The 15222-nt window shown below is 36.9% G+C and overlaps 1 protein-coding gene across 1 annotated transcript in view; it reads left to right on the top strand.

The window, feature by feature from the left end:
- RIT2 (Ras like without CAAX 2) overlaps positions 1 to 15222 on the top strand; it is a 184290-nt gene that overhangs the window by 38658 nt on the left and 130410 nt on the right. The gene's annotated exons all lie outside the window — the stretch shown is intronic.

Genomic DNA, 15222 nt, shown 5'->3' with positions numbered 1-15222 from the left:
CCCCCCCCCACCCAGCAAATATTGGCCTTTATTTATATCAAAAAAATATTCCCTTATTGTCGGAAAACTTCTGAGAAAAAGTGTGATCTATTGAGTAAAACAACCTAGCTGAGAACCAAGGCCTCCTGAATGCCATTAACAGCTCTTACCCTGGTTTGGTCATTAAGTGAAATCAGTCAATTTGCAGTTGCCAGCAAATATTTTTAACATGACTCTATATTTGCTTGGGTTTCACCTATGCACAGATTTGAAGATCCTGTATAATTATAACTCTTTTTTGTCTTAGCTGAATGTATCTATCGTTGCCTAATTTAGAACTATCCGCATGGAGGATAGACAGTCGGGCCAAAGAAACTTCCAGATGCAACTCTATAGATCAGATGTGAAATCTGAGTGCAACATTTTGGGCCAGATGTGATCACTAGTTAAGGAAATGCCTAAACCACTGAATACTAGCAGTAGAAAAGTACGTACTGGGAAAGATCACTTTATACCTGCTGAGTTTCTTATACCCTGCTGCCTCCCTACCTCTGGGGATAAGGTGCTGCACCAGCCAGACCTTTGGACTGAACCCACAGAGAAGCTTTTATGAACGTATTTGAGATGTAGGCGGATGGCAATGTTCAAAAAGGATTTTAAATCCTATAACAAAAGAAGTCATTATATTTAGACTTTGCACTGTCTTTCCACAGCTCAGCCAAATTTTGGATCCTTTCAATAACACAACTTCCTAGAGATAGATGTGTTCTAGACCTGAGTGTTCATAAAATTTTCTTTCTTTGCAAGAAAATAAATTTCTCAGTTAAAAACAATAATGAAGATCATTAGTTTATTCACTTTTTTACTAAAAAGTACAAAAAGAAGGTTGTTCTTTGTATGTATTTCTTCTATTTTTTTCCATTTAGAAAATCATGAAAATTTGGAGGTCTGAAAATATATTTGCACCAAAGCAAAATTATAGGTAGTGAATGTACTCAATTATACCATGTAAAGGCAAATAACCACAGTCATACATTGATATCAGAGACATTCCAACCCCAATAATATCAAAGAAAGGTTTGCCATTCATTTCAGAAGAGTCACAATTTCACCCATTATAATCTCTTTTGAAAGATATTTAATTACTCCTACTCAAGAACATTGTGGAAAGAGCATTATGGAAGTAAAAATTTAATGAAACACCTACTAATATCAATGGAAAAGCTCCCATCGATTTTTGTGGATCTTGGTTCATGTCCTTCAAAAGCATTATGGAAGTATCTCTTAAAGGAAAACGTCCCAAGCCCTATCATCCATGCCACCTAAAACTAAAGTAAAACCTGTACTGAAGGAAATCCTACAGACGAAAAAATTCTTTTCACAAGAAAATGGACAGAGATTTATCACTCTGTGCTTAGGTGAGTGCTGCAGCAAACATATCCTCTGGAATCAGGAACAGACAGAAATGCATGAAGCACATTGTACAGTGGGTTGGATTTGGACAGATAGTAGCATTAAAATAGTGTTTAGGGTTACGGATGTAATGACTTCATAGCTGATTGTTATAGAACAGGCTTAACATCCAGAGCTTTTTGCTTACTTCATTTTGATTGCCTCCATTTATTTTCCAGTTATAAATACTTGCCGTTGAGCCAAAGACTTTGCTGACTAAAACACTGATGACAGATGAATCATTCTGTCACATCTATATCACTGCAAGTACCTTCAAAAAAGACCTGATTCGCCTCTTTTCTGGTAACTGAGCTGACTCATTTCTGAATCAGCACAGCACAGTGTCATCACACTGTTGGGGTATGGAGTACTTCAATACCATCTTCTTCACTGAGCCCCTAAGAGCTCAGTGAGCACACATGAGGAAACATTTCCAGTTGTTACAACCTAAAAGCTGTGTGTTGCTTTGTGTTTTAGGTCATAAGCTTACCAGGGTCTTGAAGAAGTTCCTCTACTGTTTCCCAGTCAGCTCCCAAATCCTTATCTTCAGGGAACTGACTTACGGTGCCACTGCACCACCAAGGCAAAATTTCAGCGTTATAATTACTGCAGGGATTGGGAAAACATAAATCCCAGTCCTATGATGGAGCAGATGAAGTACAGCTCCTAACCCTGGGACAAAATTATTTTTGTTAAGGAGATCTGATTGTGGAACAACTTTCTAGAGTAATTAGGAAAATTCAGAAATGGCTAAATGTATTTATATCTTTTATGGCTTTTATGAATAAGAAGATCATGTTGGTTTTAAGGATTTTTTTCACAATTCAAAGAACTGTTTTTACTCATCAGTCCCGTCCCAACATATTGTGTTCCCAGTTAAGCTTCAGAAATCCTGAGAAGAATTTTGCCTCTAACATGAGGGAAGTTTTTGAGACTCCTGTAAGTCCACTCTGTGGTGTTTGTTTCCTTGTTTGGGGGGCGAGGGGGAGTTTTGTTTTGTTTTGTTTTGTTTTGTTTTACCAGCTGCTGGTTTTAAATGTATTTATATCTTTTATGGCTTTTATGAATAAGAAGATCATGTTGGTTTTAAGGATTTTTTTCACAATTCAAAGAACTGTTTTTACTCATCAGTCCCGTCCCAACATATTGTGTTCCCAGTTAAGCTTCAGAAATCCTGAGAAGAATTTTGCCTCTAACATGAGGGAAGTTTTTGAGACTCCTGTAAGTCCACTCTGTGGTGTTTGTTTCCTTGTTTGGGGGGCGAGGGGGAGTTTTGTTTTGTTTTGTTTTGTTTTGTTTTGTTTTACCAGCTGCTGGTTTTGCATGGAAAGGTCTAAGGTCACCAAATACAGCTTCTGTCACCCATCAAGCTAAGGTGATACATAGCACCATAAACCCCCGAGACAGCTAGGTTCACACTAGAATAAATGACAAGTGCATCAAGGGCAGAAAGCACATTATAAAATACATGAAAGTAAGTTTACCCCAGAAGGATGAAAGACTGAGACTCAGCCTATTCTAGGGGCCTAAGTATTCTGAAGCTCATTCCTGGGTCATGAGCCATCCCCTTCCAGCTGTAGGAAAAAAAACCAACATTGTAAACTCTTTCCATGTTGCTAGTGTTGATAGCTTTAACATTTCTTATTCACACTGAGGGTACAAACCTGAATAGGCTAATGTAGATTTTCTCTGTCAAAATGCAATCAGCCCTCTAGAACTTTTGTATGTGTTTTGTAGCTTTCTGACCTTTTCAGCGTCACGCTAATGCTATAATAAATCACCTCTTTCAGTGCCTGAACTGCTACCTTTCACCCCCAAACATGTCTTGCAACTGTGCCCGCTGTCAATATATCATCATAATGTAGCGTGTACATGTGTCAAGCAATATGAATGCGCTTTTGGCAGAGGTAAACTTCCAGTTGGGTTTGTACCGTGAGAGGGGGAAGAGAATGAGAGGATAGGTAGTTATTTTACTTTAACGTCCTTGTACTTTGTAGTCTCTTCATCTCCACTGTACTAGTAACTCATATTTGTTGTGTAGGGTGTTTGATCTCATGCTTCCTGCCTCCTTTCATCCAGATAACTTCATGTTGAAGGGATTGGTTAAGTCTGTTCTTAAAAATTTCATGGTTTTACTAATTTGATTTTAGATGAACTGTTAAGGAGTGCATTCACAGACAGATCTTATGCAGCAATCCTGTAAATCTCAGAGCTCTCTGTCCATATTGCTGTTGCCTTTTTTTTTTTTTCCTTCTGCTTGTGTGGAAACTGAGGCAAAAAAGCTGTTGGTGATAATCAAAGGATAAAGAGCTGATAGCAGAGCCAAAAACTAGAAACACCTCTCCCCAGATTCACATGATCACATAAGCCTTCTTCAGTAGTCTTACTTTGGTTATTAAGCTGTCACCAGGAGGTCTGGTGATCACATAAGCCTTCTTCAAGAGTCTTACAGTCACCTGTAGTCACCTTACAGTCTTAGGCTGTCACCAGGAGGTCTGTGTCCCACAGAAAAATTAGAAAGGCAGCACTCATGGCTGGGAGCCACTTAAAGTCAGCACACAAAACCTGCAGCCCTTTAGAGTCCGCCAGTGCAAACCGATAGCTTTTCTCTTGTGTGCATTTATGATATTGCAGCTGAAATGGGTATTTTAATACTGCAAGAGTATTGAATAAGAGTGATAGATCTAGGAGTTGATTTACAATGGAAAAAGATTGCCCCAGAACTGGAGTCTTATTTCAACAATTTCTTTTCAATATTGTTACCTTTGTGATTTTCATTTTCCCCGCATGACCATGTTCTAAGTGGTGCTGGTAGCAAAACAGAACTACTTCTTCCCCATCCAGAAGACCTTGTTATCCTCAATTCCAGTCTTTCTCAACTGTTTGATTTGCTTTTTGGGTAACGGTTCGTAATTATCAGGCTTTTTGATTTGTGTGTTTGCATGTATGTATGCAGAGGGGAGTAAACAACTGAAGAGCCGCACCAGCAGAAGAGCCTCACCCTTCTCTCATCTTATGGGAATTCTTCTAATACAGTAGAAAAGGCATTAAGAACTCATGTTGGTATAAGTGATAATGTGTCAGATTTGACTTCATTGTGAAGCGTTACCTAATTAGCTGAGAGAGAAACATCTCTGAGATCTGACAAGGAAAATATGTTCAGTTCAAAGTCACGTCTGTAGTGAAGAACACTTTTAAACTCATATAATGCAAGTTATGTGATATTTATCTCCACTGAAATAAATAACTCCACTGAGATAAATACAAATTTAAGTATATGAGTAGGAAATATTATTCCCAACATTCTGGGAATAATCAAATGTATTTGATGAATTAAATTTTTATTGGGATTTTAGCAATGTCCTGATGTCAGTTTTCTGGCTTTAGATCTATCTTCAGAAATGCTTCCTTCTTTCTTAGTCTATTTCCTTTACATATGATTTGAATACCAGTGTTATCACTGGAAAAATTGTGTCAGACGTTAAAAGAATGGAGCAGAGAATTTCTGAGCAAAATACAGTATTTTAAATTCTGTTTACATTTTCCATTGAAAGAGAAAGCCAGCATACTAAGCTACCCTAGTAAATCAAAATTCTGAAAAAGATCATGAAAGTGATGAAAATTTATCTATAAATCATATAATTTATAGTAAAAGTGTAAATATAGGTAATATACTATAAAATATTTAACAGTAAAATTAATAAATCAGTTCTGTATTTTGAATAATTTTGATATCATCAATCCAAAGCAGTAAATTTACCATTATTTGGTTTAGTTTCCTCTCCTGAATTTCATCCAAGTCAATTTTCTCTCCATGAAGTATTTTCGTTTCAATGAAAGTTCATCCAGCAGCAGGAAACAAGTTCATCATTCTAACCATCAACACCTTTAAAAAACAGATCTGAATTTTTGAGAGAGACAGGGGTTATCGTTCAGATCAGCAAGGACAGATAAACACCTAAACCTGTTAAGTTAAAGGGAATTGGGTAGCAATAATATCTGCGAATCTGGATGTTATCCTCTGCAAGACTTTAACTGATATATTGAGAAACCATAGCATTGGTAAGAAATAAAAATAAAAGCTGGGCTGTGTTTTAACCCCGAATAAGACCTCTGTGAGGGGTTAAATGGAGGAGTTGTATCTTCCTCTTTGATGTATCATCAATTTTCCAGACCATAGGTTTGAAGTACAGAAAAGTTGGTACCCCATTACAGAACAGCAACTATTCTCCCACTCGCTAGAAAATACAGCTGCTGTCACTGCCAATTCATCACTGCTTGATGTACGGGGTATAATTTCACATGGACGGTATCACAGGAGCTAACCACTAGTTTATGTTAGGAAACCTGCAAACAATGTCAATTTACCACTACCTGAAACAGCAGTAAACCAAGTCAGAGCATCTCAAGTTATCATCACATGGAAACATGTCAGCAGTTAAAAAAAGGGAGAGAAATATATGTGGTTGCTGAGAGGTTTCTTTCCATGGAAAGAAATGACTTTATCCTTTCTTGAAAGTCTTTTTCACAGTGAGCTAATCATACTTGAGAATGGTAGCTGCAAGCCAAGGCCCACTTGTATAAAGAACTAACCTATATTTTTCTCGTTTGCTCTTACTTCTCTTACTTCTTTTGTAAAATTCGGATATTTATCCATTGACTTTAATTGAAACGTGTCTGTCTGTAATGGTCCAGAATCAGCTCCATCGTTCTCTGAAATAATATGTGAAAATTGAGTCTTTCTAGCTTTATTCAATGTATTCTGCTTTAAAAATCACATTATACTGGAGTCTGGTTTAAAACCTTTTTATGTCATTACGTTGTGGATTGCTCACTAATGGAAGGCTTAAGTTACTATTGGATTTTCTAGATGAAGTACAGTAGAAGACACATTAAGTTTTCTCACCCATTTTAACTTGATGGAAGAAACAGCGTAGGAAAATGCGCTAATAGCAGCATTTACCAGAGGTAATTTCTGTTTATTAATGCATCTTGTCAAGTCGCATAAGCTAAGCAGGGTAAGGAATGTTCAGTATTTTTGTGGGAGACCTTTCTGGTAGGGGTCAGGGACATACTACGGAGGAAATGGTGTGTAAGTGGTAGCAATCTACCTTGTCATTATCGTTAATTTGTATCACATTATGATGATGTCTCTTACGTGGGGAATAAATACAACTCTTGTCTGCTTTCTTGTTTCCTTAAACACTGAACAGAATTTTTAACATGAATTTTACAATGCAGTGCATTCTGCCTTCCTATATTGCACCAGCAACTGAGTCTGGTTGTAGATATTAATGTTAGTCAGAAGTTTTTTAGTACAACCATTTTTCACTAGAACGTGATGATTCAGAAGACATGGAACTTTTCTGCAGTGCGAGCACTTTTGCTGAAGGTTTCCTGAAAGTTTCTCAAGTCCAGGATGAATTTTTGTGCAATTTCTCTTTTTGTCCTTCAGTCCCTGCTGGAAAGGTGTAACCAGTACCTAGTATATGTCTTTGTTCCACTGTTCACACTTTGAAGAGAAATAGTGAGAACTCATGTCTTTACTTCTAATGTTTGTGAGAAAGAGCAGCTTGAGAGATACTCTGAGATGAGTGATTTTTATTTATTCATTCAAGGTGAGACCCAAAGCAAAACAAAATTTTTTTTCTATCTTTTCTTTCTGAGGGCGTGATTCTCCTCATCTGCTTCCTAATTCTTTGCTTTTCCCCTGGGGGCACATATTGCCACAACATATAGATTTCTGCATCAAGTCCTTCGTTTCCTTCTGACGCGGGAGGAGAAATTATAAAACTGTGAATATTCTCCAAAGAAAGCTGTTTTCTGCCTTGGTCTGTCACCACCAACTCCACTTCAACGTATTTTGATCATAATCTGCTCTTACTTTGCAATGGTAGAGGGTACAAAACTATACGAGCAAGCCTATCTCTTGTTCTGCAATCTGAACAACAAAACTAGCTCTCCTATTTCAATCACTACAAATGTTCATTTTTGGTTTGGTTTGGTTTGGTTTTTCTCTTAAGACTTATTTTAACGTGTTTGCCTGGTAGTTTTGTGTGTTACACTTTTTTAACAAGGAAATGAGGGATCTAGCTGGGACCCTCTGGAGAGAGAGGAAGACCATGACCTTCCTGGCAAGAAAGTGTGGGTTCCCAGAGAGGAAATGGGATGCAAGACAGTGAGAGTCAGAACTGACAGGAGCAAATAGAAGATGGACAGGCCTTGAAGGTGATAGAAATAAGTTTTCAGGGGACCACAGAAGCCTATGCAGTGCTTTCTGCAGCTCAGCCTTCAACCAAGGCCAAGTCAACACAAGTCAACAGAAGGATCCATCTGTAACAATTCAATGGACAAGGAGGAGTTCCCTGGTTCTGCTCTGGCTGTGCTAGTAACTTGAGTTTTCTCTGTTTAAAATTTACGTGTTATGGGCTTTTGTGTGTTTGATTTTCATTCTAATAAGACTGATTTAATTCAGGAGACTTTTGGCTTTTAAGACTCTGCCCTTCTGATGCTTACTACTCTTTGCTGTGGACTTGAGCTTCGGTAGGTGAACAAAACACCTATCCCTTTAGCAAAAAACAGCGTAAAAAGCAATGCTGTATCAGCAGCCTAGCATAGGCAGTGGATTGTTGTACAGCAAGCTTCTGTATTTTTCTAGTACACCAGAATGAATTTAACACAGAGAAATAAAATTTAGTTTGCTTTCATTCCCCAGCCAATGCTCAATAAATAATACATTATAACACCTAAAAAATTAATAATTGCAGCTCACAGGCTTTGTAGCATTCCTTCCTGAAATGCTGTAGTAAAGCTCTTATCCTATTTCTTACAGGGCATAACAATGTAAAAATGGCTGTACTGGATCAGAACAAAGGTGCTTTTAGGCTGGTATCCTAACAGTGAATGTAGGCTGTAGTGGTTTTTTTGGGAAGAATATACGAACAAAATAAAAGATATGAAAACTTCTCCTTGAAAATGTGCAAAAATATTTTATTACTCGATAATATTGCCTTGTACAGTGAGAGAATAAATAATCATTCTCTGTTTACTTTCCCTGTACTCTTAAAATTTCTTATAACTCTGTAATACCCTGCATTAGACATCACTCTTCTTCTCATTCATCTTTTTGACTAAAATAAGTACCCCTCAAAAGTCTTGTCATATACCTTCTGGTAGACATAACCTTCAGCCACTATGGATGTTCAGTGCTCAGACCTAACACAACACATACCCCAACAATGGTAAAATGGGTAATCCCATTGATTTCAGTGTGAGGCAGGTCATTCACATGCTCTTCTAGATAAGGGTTTTGGTCTACATCTAATCAAGTTAGCTACAAGTCATCATGGAAGACTGCTGGTTTGGATGATCTTTTCTCCACTGACATCAAGCAACCTCTCTCACCTTTGACATTCCAGCTGCTGTTTGGCAATTTTGGTTCACACTGATGTGAAGCGCTTGAATGTAACAACATTATTTCATCATTCTGACTCCTTTTGTTTTGGTTCGGGTAACTACTGCTATCAGTTATTATTTATTCTAAAATGTACTGTGATCTAAATGCAGCATGCATAGATAAATACAAATAAAACAGAGGAAATATACTGTATACTCAAATCACGTAATCCTTTGTGACCTGGAAAGTTGTCGTCTGATAGAGATGTCTGCTATCTTGTAAGATTTCTTAGTAAGGGGTAGGAAACAAGATAAGTGCAGTACCTCAGAAGTGCAACACTTTTTGTTCAAAGCAGCAAAGGCTGCAGATGGGCTGGCTTTGACTGCGTGAATTGTATATAAAGCGCTCTCAGATTCTTGTGGGTTTTTTCCCTACACAATTATAACATAAACATAGGGTCATTTAAGTTATCCCTGGTTATTACAAAGCAATGTTTTCTGCATGGAAGCTTCTCCCTGGAAAGCAAGAGGCTCTTTATAAAATGTTTGAGATCAAAAGCACATCTTATTTTAGGAAAACAAACATTCATTTCCATCACTGATATTAGTTGAAGACCTGATTATAGCTGTTATCTATATTAAAATATCATAAAATAAATTAATATTTTCCCCACCTGAAATTGAGAACACAGGGGAAAATTCTCTAAAAGAACCTTCAGTGTCACTAATTCAAGCCAGCCCGTTCACTTAGGAAGCAATGTAAAATCAAAGAGGTTTCTTTCCTCTTCCGTCCATGTTTGAATTCTGTTTCAGAAAATCCCTCATCTGGTAGCTAGAAATATTTTCTAATTTGTAGCCTAAATTTGTTCATAGCTAGCATCTCCCATTTGTTTCTCAGCCAAATTTCCCTTAAGCTTTAATAGCATTTCTTTTTCTTGGTTGCCTTTTACATTGATTTATTAAACTTGCAGAAACTGAACATACATAAAATCTTCCTCAGACTGTATTTAGAGTTTTTCTAACTTTTTCTTTTCTTCCCTCCCCCCCCCTCCCAATATACTCTATCATTATTGGTGTCTCCAGCCATTCAAAGTTGCTGTGATTGTTAATGCAATTCAGAGAGCAGATAGGATTTTGGAAAAACTACTGTCTTCACCTATTGCTGTTCATCATGTATATGTTTGCACATTGTTATTACAAAGTCTATTTGATAAGTCTCATTGGGCAAAAGAACGATTGTAAATGACTTTTTACTTGACAAGTTGATCTAAAAATTCAGGAATGAGCTCCAAAAGAGTTAGTTATAAAGATGTTTGTCATTTTTCCAAGCCAATGAAACAGAAGTCAACATTCCAGTTTTCAGGCATGAACATTTGAAAAGATCATACATTTTAGAAGGTGATACCTAGGGTCTTGTGGGTTTGAAACCATCAGAAAGACCAGAACTGTTCAAACTATCCAGTATTTCAGAGATCAAATAGTAGTAATAAAATGCTTGTCTAGTTGCTGAAATAGTCGAACTTTGATATTGTAACATTTTTACATATTTAGTTACATACAAACACCTTATCAAAAAAATAAAATCAGTTATGTTGAACATGCCCTGGCCAGGTTTTTAGAAAGTTATTTAATTTTCAGATTGATAGAGGCAAGGATGTCTCTTAAACTTTTAGCATATTTATGACTTTTTCTGTTCTGTGACAAAGTCTCTTCCTATGGTGCATATTTTGTTAATATGATCTACAGTTCTGTTTTTAGACCCTAGCTTCTTTATTACTTTCTCTATGCTAATAATACCTGTATGGTTCTTCTTTTCTCATGAACTTCATGAACTAATCTATAAGTCCACTGACTTTACCATATTAGATTATTTTAGGGCCGTCTTCCATGAAGGTAAAGATCCACTGGAATAGTGGATCTAAGCTAAAGTGAATCAACCATACGGAATCACAGATCTCTGAGTCACAACTACTGTGGTCATTTGTTAGACTATTTAAAGTGCAGGATGTTGTGATGAAGGTAAAGATTCTTTTGGAAGCAGATTAATACATGATCATACACAGCACCCAGGAGAGTATGAATATGTGGAAGTTCTTGGGTGAATAAAGAGGGATAGGAAGCTCAGGATGAGATATTCACGTCAGGGATACTATTACCATAAAGAATATTGTGTAAGATCGCAACGTACTCTCCAGTCCTGAAAAAGAGCTGTAGGACTACTTTCAAAGTTGTCGGCACAAATCAAATTTAGAACAAATTAGAAGGACAGTGGGATTCTACTCTTGCTTGCACAACTGCATGGGTATTGAAGCATTTTTTCTATTAACCTATAGGTCCACAAAAACACATATATTTTTAAAAGTTGATATCTTCCTTTACGTGAAATTTAATATAGCTGTACTGATCAAAAGGATGCTTTAGAGTAAATGATATAACCTCAGCCTTTTTCTAAGCGTGACATTTCCTACTGGGAGGTAAAGAAATTATTATTAGGAAGAGAGTAGGAATTATATTGAAAGTAGCAGACAGGACTGAGTTCATTATTCACGGAAAACATATATATTTCAGTGTCAGCAGAGATATCATGTATACCATTCTAGATAGTTAACAAACATTGGATAAGCATAATTGGAAACAACTAAAAATGAAATGCAGGATCTGAACCCCTTTTTTATTTTGAAAACACAAGAGAAATTTAAAGTTATATAGTTACTCATGCATATCAGGCTTAAATTTATTCAACTGAGGCAATCTGTACTTGCTTAGCCACAGATGGATATAACGAAGAGATTATTCATCTGAAACAATGATCCTTTTACTTATAGTAGTTGCCACGTGATGTACATGCCCCATTTAAATGGAATGATCTTCACAGTGTTATAAAATATTCATTAAAAATTTTCAGGCAACTTGCTATTCAAAATGTTTCACAATATCAGCTGTGGATTAAAAGGTGTTTTGGTGGGGTTTTTTTACCATTTTTTAACTGACTCTGCTTTGACATGTATATGTATTTATTCAAATATCGGTCTTATCCATTTATTCTGTTTTAATATCCTGTTTTAAAGCCACATTTTGATACAATGTTTTATGTGTGGCATAAATTAAAGTTAAAGGTGCCTAATTTATAGATCTGTAAAAATTTGGAACAGTATTATTTGGATTTCCAAAAGAAAATGGTCACAACAATATCTGATGATGGTTTGGATTTGTTAAGTGTGAGTGTTAATTTATATGGAAATAAGGATAATGGGTAAGGAAAAAAAGGGGGGACCAAGGAGAATATTTTCATAAAGCAGCACGGAATACCCATACCATTTTGGTATTAGTTTTCAAAATTAATTCGCTCTGGAAAATGACTTCGGAGCTGATGTTAATATCAGTGAAGAAGCCAGTGTATTCCAGCTGAGGTAGCTGTCCTGCTGGGGAGCCCAAACAGATTATAAGCAGGTCTAATTCCCGAGGCACCAGCTGAGTTGTGTCGTTTCATGCCAGCGGTGACTGAGCCTTCTTTTGCTCTGGGAAGCATTCCACCAACTTCTGACCATCATTCAGAACTAATTTCTGCATGTCCAGCAGCCAAGCGTGTGGAATGTCTGGTAAATCTGGATACAACTGTTGTTGTACATCAGACCTGATGTTTCAAAACTTCTTTGTCCTCCATCCTCATGGAGTAAGGAAGGGGTTTGTTCCCCTTCGAAGCCAAAAGCTAGTTGTTCCTTTCCCTTAGGGGAAGTGGCCTGTTATGCCTGCTCTGAAAATGCTTGCTGCACTAATATTCAGTAGGGTTTAACAGAAATCTAATTCTTATTTTAAAGAACACACAGAGGAAGAGGGGCTGCAATTCTCACCTCTTATACACCAGTTTCCTTATTTTACATTATAATTCAGTGACTAAAAATCTCAGACAGTGTACCTCAATTCCTTCTGTCTGAGGAAACAAAACTGCGTAACCTATTTGTGGGAGAGGGTGCTAATCCCCATGCAAGAGGTGACAAGCACTAAAGAGGCCAAAGAGGTTCCTTATTCTGGTGCTTAGGAGGAGCCCTTGACAAAGGGATGTCATGGAAGCAGTTGTGGGACAAACTGCATGTAAAAGGAAACTTTTATTCACCGTTTCCCTAGCCAGCAGACTGTAAGATGTTTTCATTTCTTTATGCGGAGTGCTTCTGTGAACACCTTTCTCAAATTCTGTACCTCTCCAGATTCATTTTATATATAGCCAAATCAGCTCATACAGAGCTCTGGACTGAGACGAGGATCAGGCGTATACAAGTCAGTATCGTTGCACTTGACATTACAAGACATAAGTTCCTCTTCAGATCTGCCTCTAAAGCACTGTGTGCAGCCTAGGTTCCTGTGAAAGTTTTGATGATGCATATTCACACTCACAGAGTGGTTTGGGAGATATAAATTTTACACGTCCCAGTAGCTAACATTTTGCACGTTACAGTTGAAAGTCAGTGTGATGCTTCCAAATGATTTCAGTCCTCTTAGATTCTGTGGATTTAATGAGGATATAAATGACGTATTGATTTGGGGCTGTCTCAGGAGAGAGCAAAAATGTTTACCATTAGTTCTGGGTATCCCCTGGGGATCAGTTGTAACAACAGATTTTGTGACGCAGGCATAGCTCCAAAAGGAAACAGAATGAGATCAGATACAGAGTAGTTTGCTTTTTTTTTTAAAAAAAAATAATCTTGGCAAGAAAAAGCAGCAGGTAGTGAAACAAATTGAATTCATTTGTGGTACAGGCCCTCAGAAAGCTCAAAATGTGTAGGCAGAAACCATATGAACAGCATTTCTGCTAGCTGCCTCTGCTTCTCAGCAAACTAGGCAGATCACATTGGACATCAATTTATTCTTCATAAACCACTAACAGTTATCAGATGGAGGTGCCTAAAAATCTGTCGTGATTAAAAAAACAGGTGTCCTGGAAATGAAAGTGTCCAAACATACACAGTACTTAAAAGTAATGCATCTGACAACAGATAATATAGAAGACATGAGTGTCACTGCACGTAGATTTATTCCCCTATAATATGTATAGGCTGAATGAGCTTTTTTTACACAGTTACGCTCTCTGAGTTACTATGAATTTATAATGCTGCTTCTTAACATTTATATTTGTCTACACTAAAGATGCAATAATTTATTAACATGGTAATAAATGTTTAATACTCCTTGTCTGTGTCATTTTGTAAAACTATCTCCTTAACCCCCAGATTCTTGAAAATATAAGGAGGACAAACATTAACCTAAAAAATGCTGTTTTGAAAATGGATGTATTTATATGCAGAATTTTTAAAATATCACGTCTTGTTCATAACCTCTGCTATTGGAGGTAACTGAGATGTTCAAGACATAAGGCAGGATCTTATGTTTGGTTTAAAGTGTTGTGACCGATAGTTATCATTCAGGTGGGGTATTTTTTTTTAAACAAATGGCCACAGAGCAACTATAGTGGAATTTTAATGCAGGCATTAAAAAACCATGAAAAATTAAAATAATGAAATTGGCTTAAAAATCAAGCAATATTTAAAAAAAAAAAAAATCTGCTGGGCCCTTTTTTTCCAAAAAAAAATCTGCTGGGTCCTATTTTTTTCCCCCTTCTGTTCAATTGGAATTCACCTGTTTCACTTTTGAAGGTCTTTTCTTCACAGCTCTCAGTGTTAGGTAGATTCCTTTACTTTTCAAATGAACTGAGGTTCAAGCTCCAGAGGAAAAACATCAAAGACAACATAACTACCCATGTTGTTCTTATGACTGATGGTATTACTGTGACCACCGACTACCCAAACCTACTTTTGTGGTTATCCAAAGTCCATGAACTTTAGAAGGCACGTTGGAAACTCACGGTTGGACAGGATATGAATGTTTCTGGCTTTCTACATAGATTGTAATTTCACTTCCAGAGCGCTACCTGTTCCGCTCTGATGCAAAACAATTTTCCTGAAGACTCGTAACTTCCCTAAAATTTCTGAAAGCAAGTAATATTCAGCCATAAAACAATCTGTTCAGAAGAAACCAAGCTCTAGGTAGGTAGCTCTAGCAGAAGCATTTGTCTGCTGTATCAAGCTTAATGAGTTAGGTATTCCTAAAACGCACCAGAAATACAATCAGGTACTGCAGTTAGTGGCATTGTGTAACATGATGAAAACTTTTATGAACCAGCCTTGTAAATTATATTTTATGTTTTCTTCATGGCAATTTTCATCTCTAGACAATATCAGACTAGGTAGGTAGCTCTAGCAGAAGCATTTGTCTGCTGTATCAAGCTTAATGAGTTAGGTATTCCTAAAACGCACCAGAAATACAATCAGGTACTGCAGTTAGTGGCATTGTGTAACATGATGAAAACTTTTATGAACCAGCCTTGTAAATTATATTTTATGT

Source organism: Aptenodytes forsteri, unplaced genomic scaffold (assembly GCF_000699145.1).
Source record: "Aptenodytes forsteri isolate BGI_AS27 unplaced genomic scaffold, ASM69914v1 Scaffold36, whole genome shotgun sequence".
In the NCBI taxonomy this organism is placed as follows: Eukaryota; Metazoa; Chordata; class Aves; order Sphenisciformes; family Spheniscidae; genus Aptenodytes; species Aptenodytes forsteri.
The sequence above is the reverse complement of the archived record's forward strand: the minus strand, read 5'-3'. Positions and strand labels throughout refer to the sequence as shown.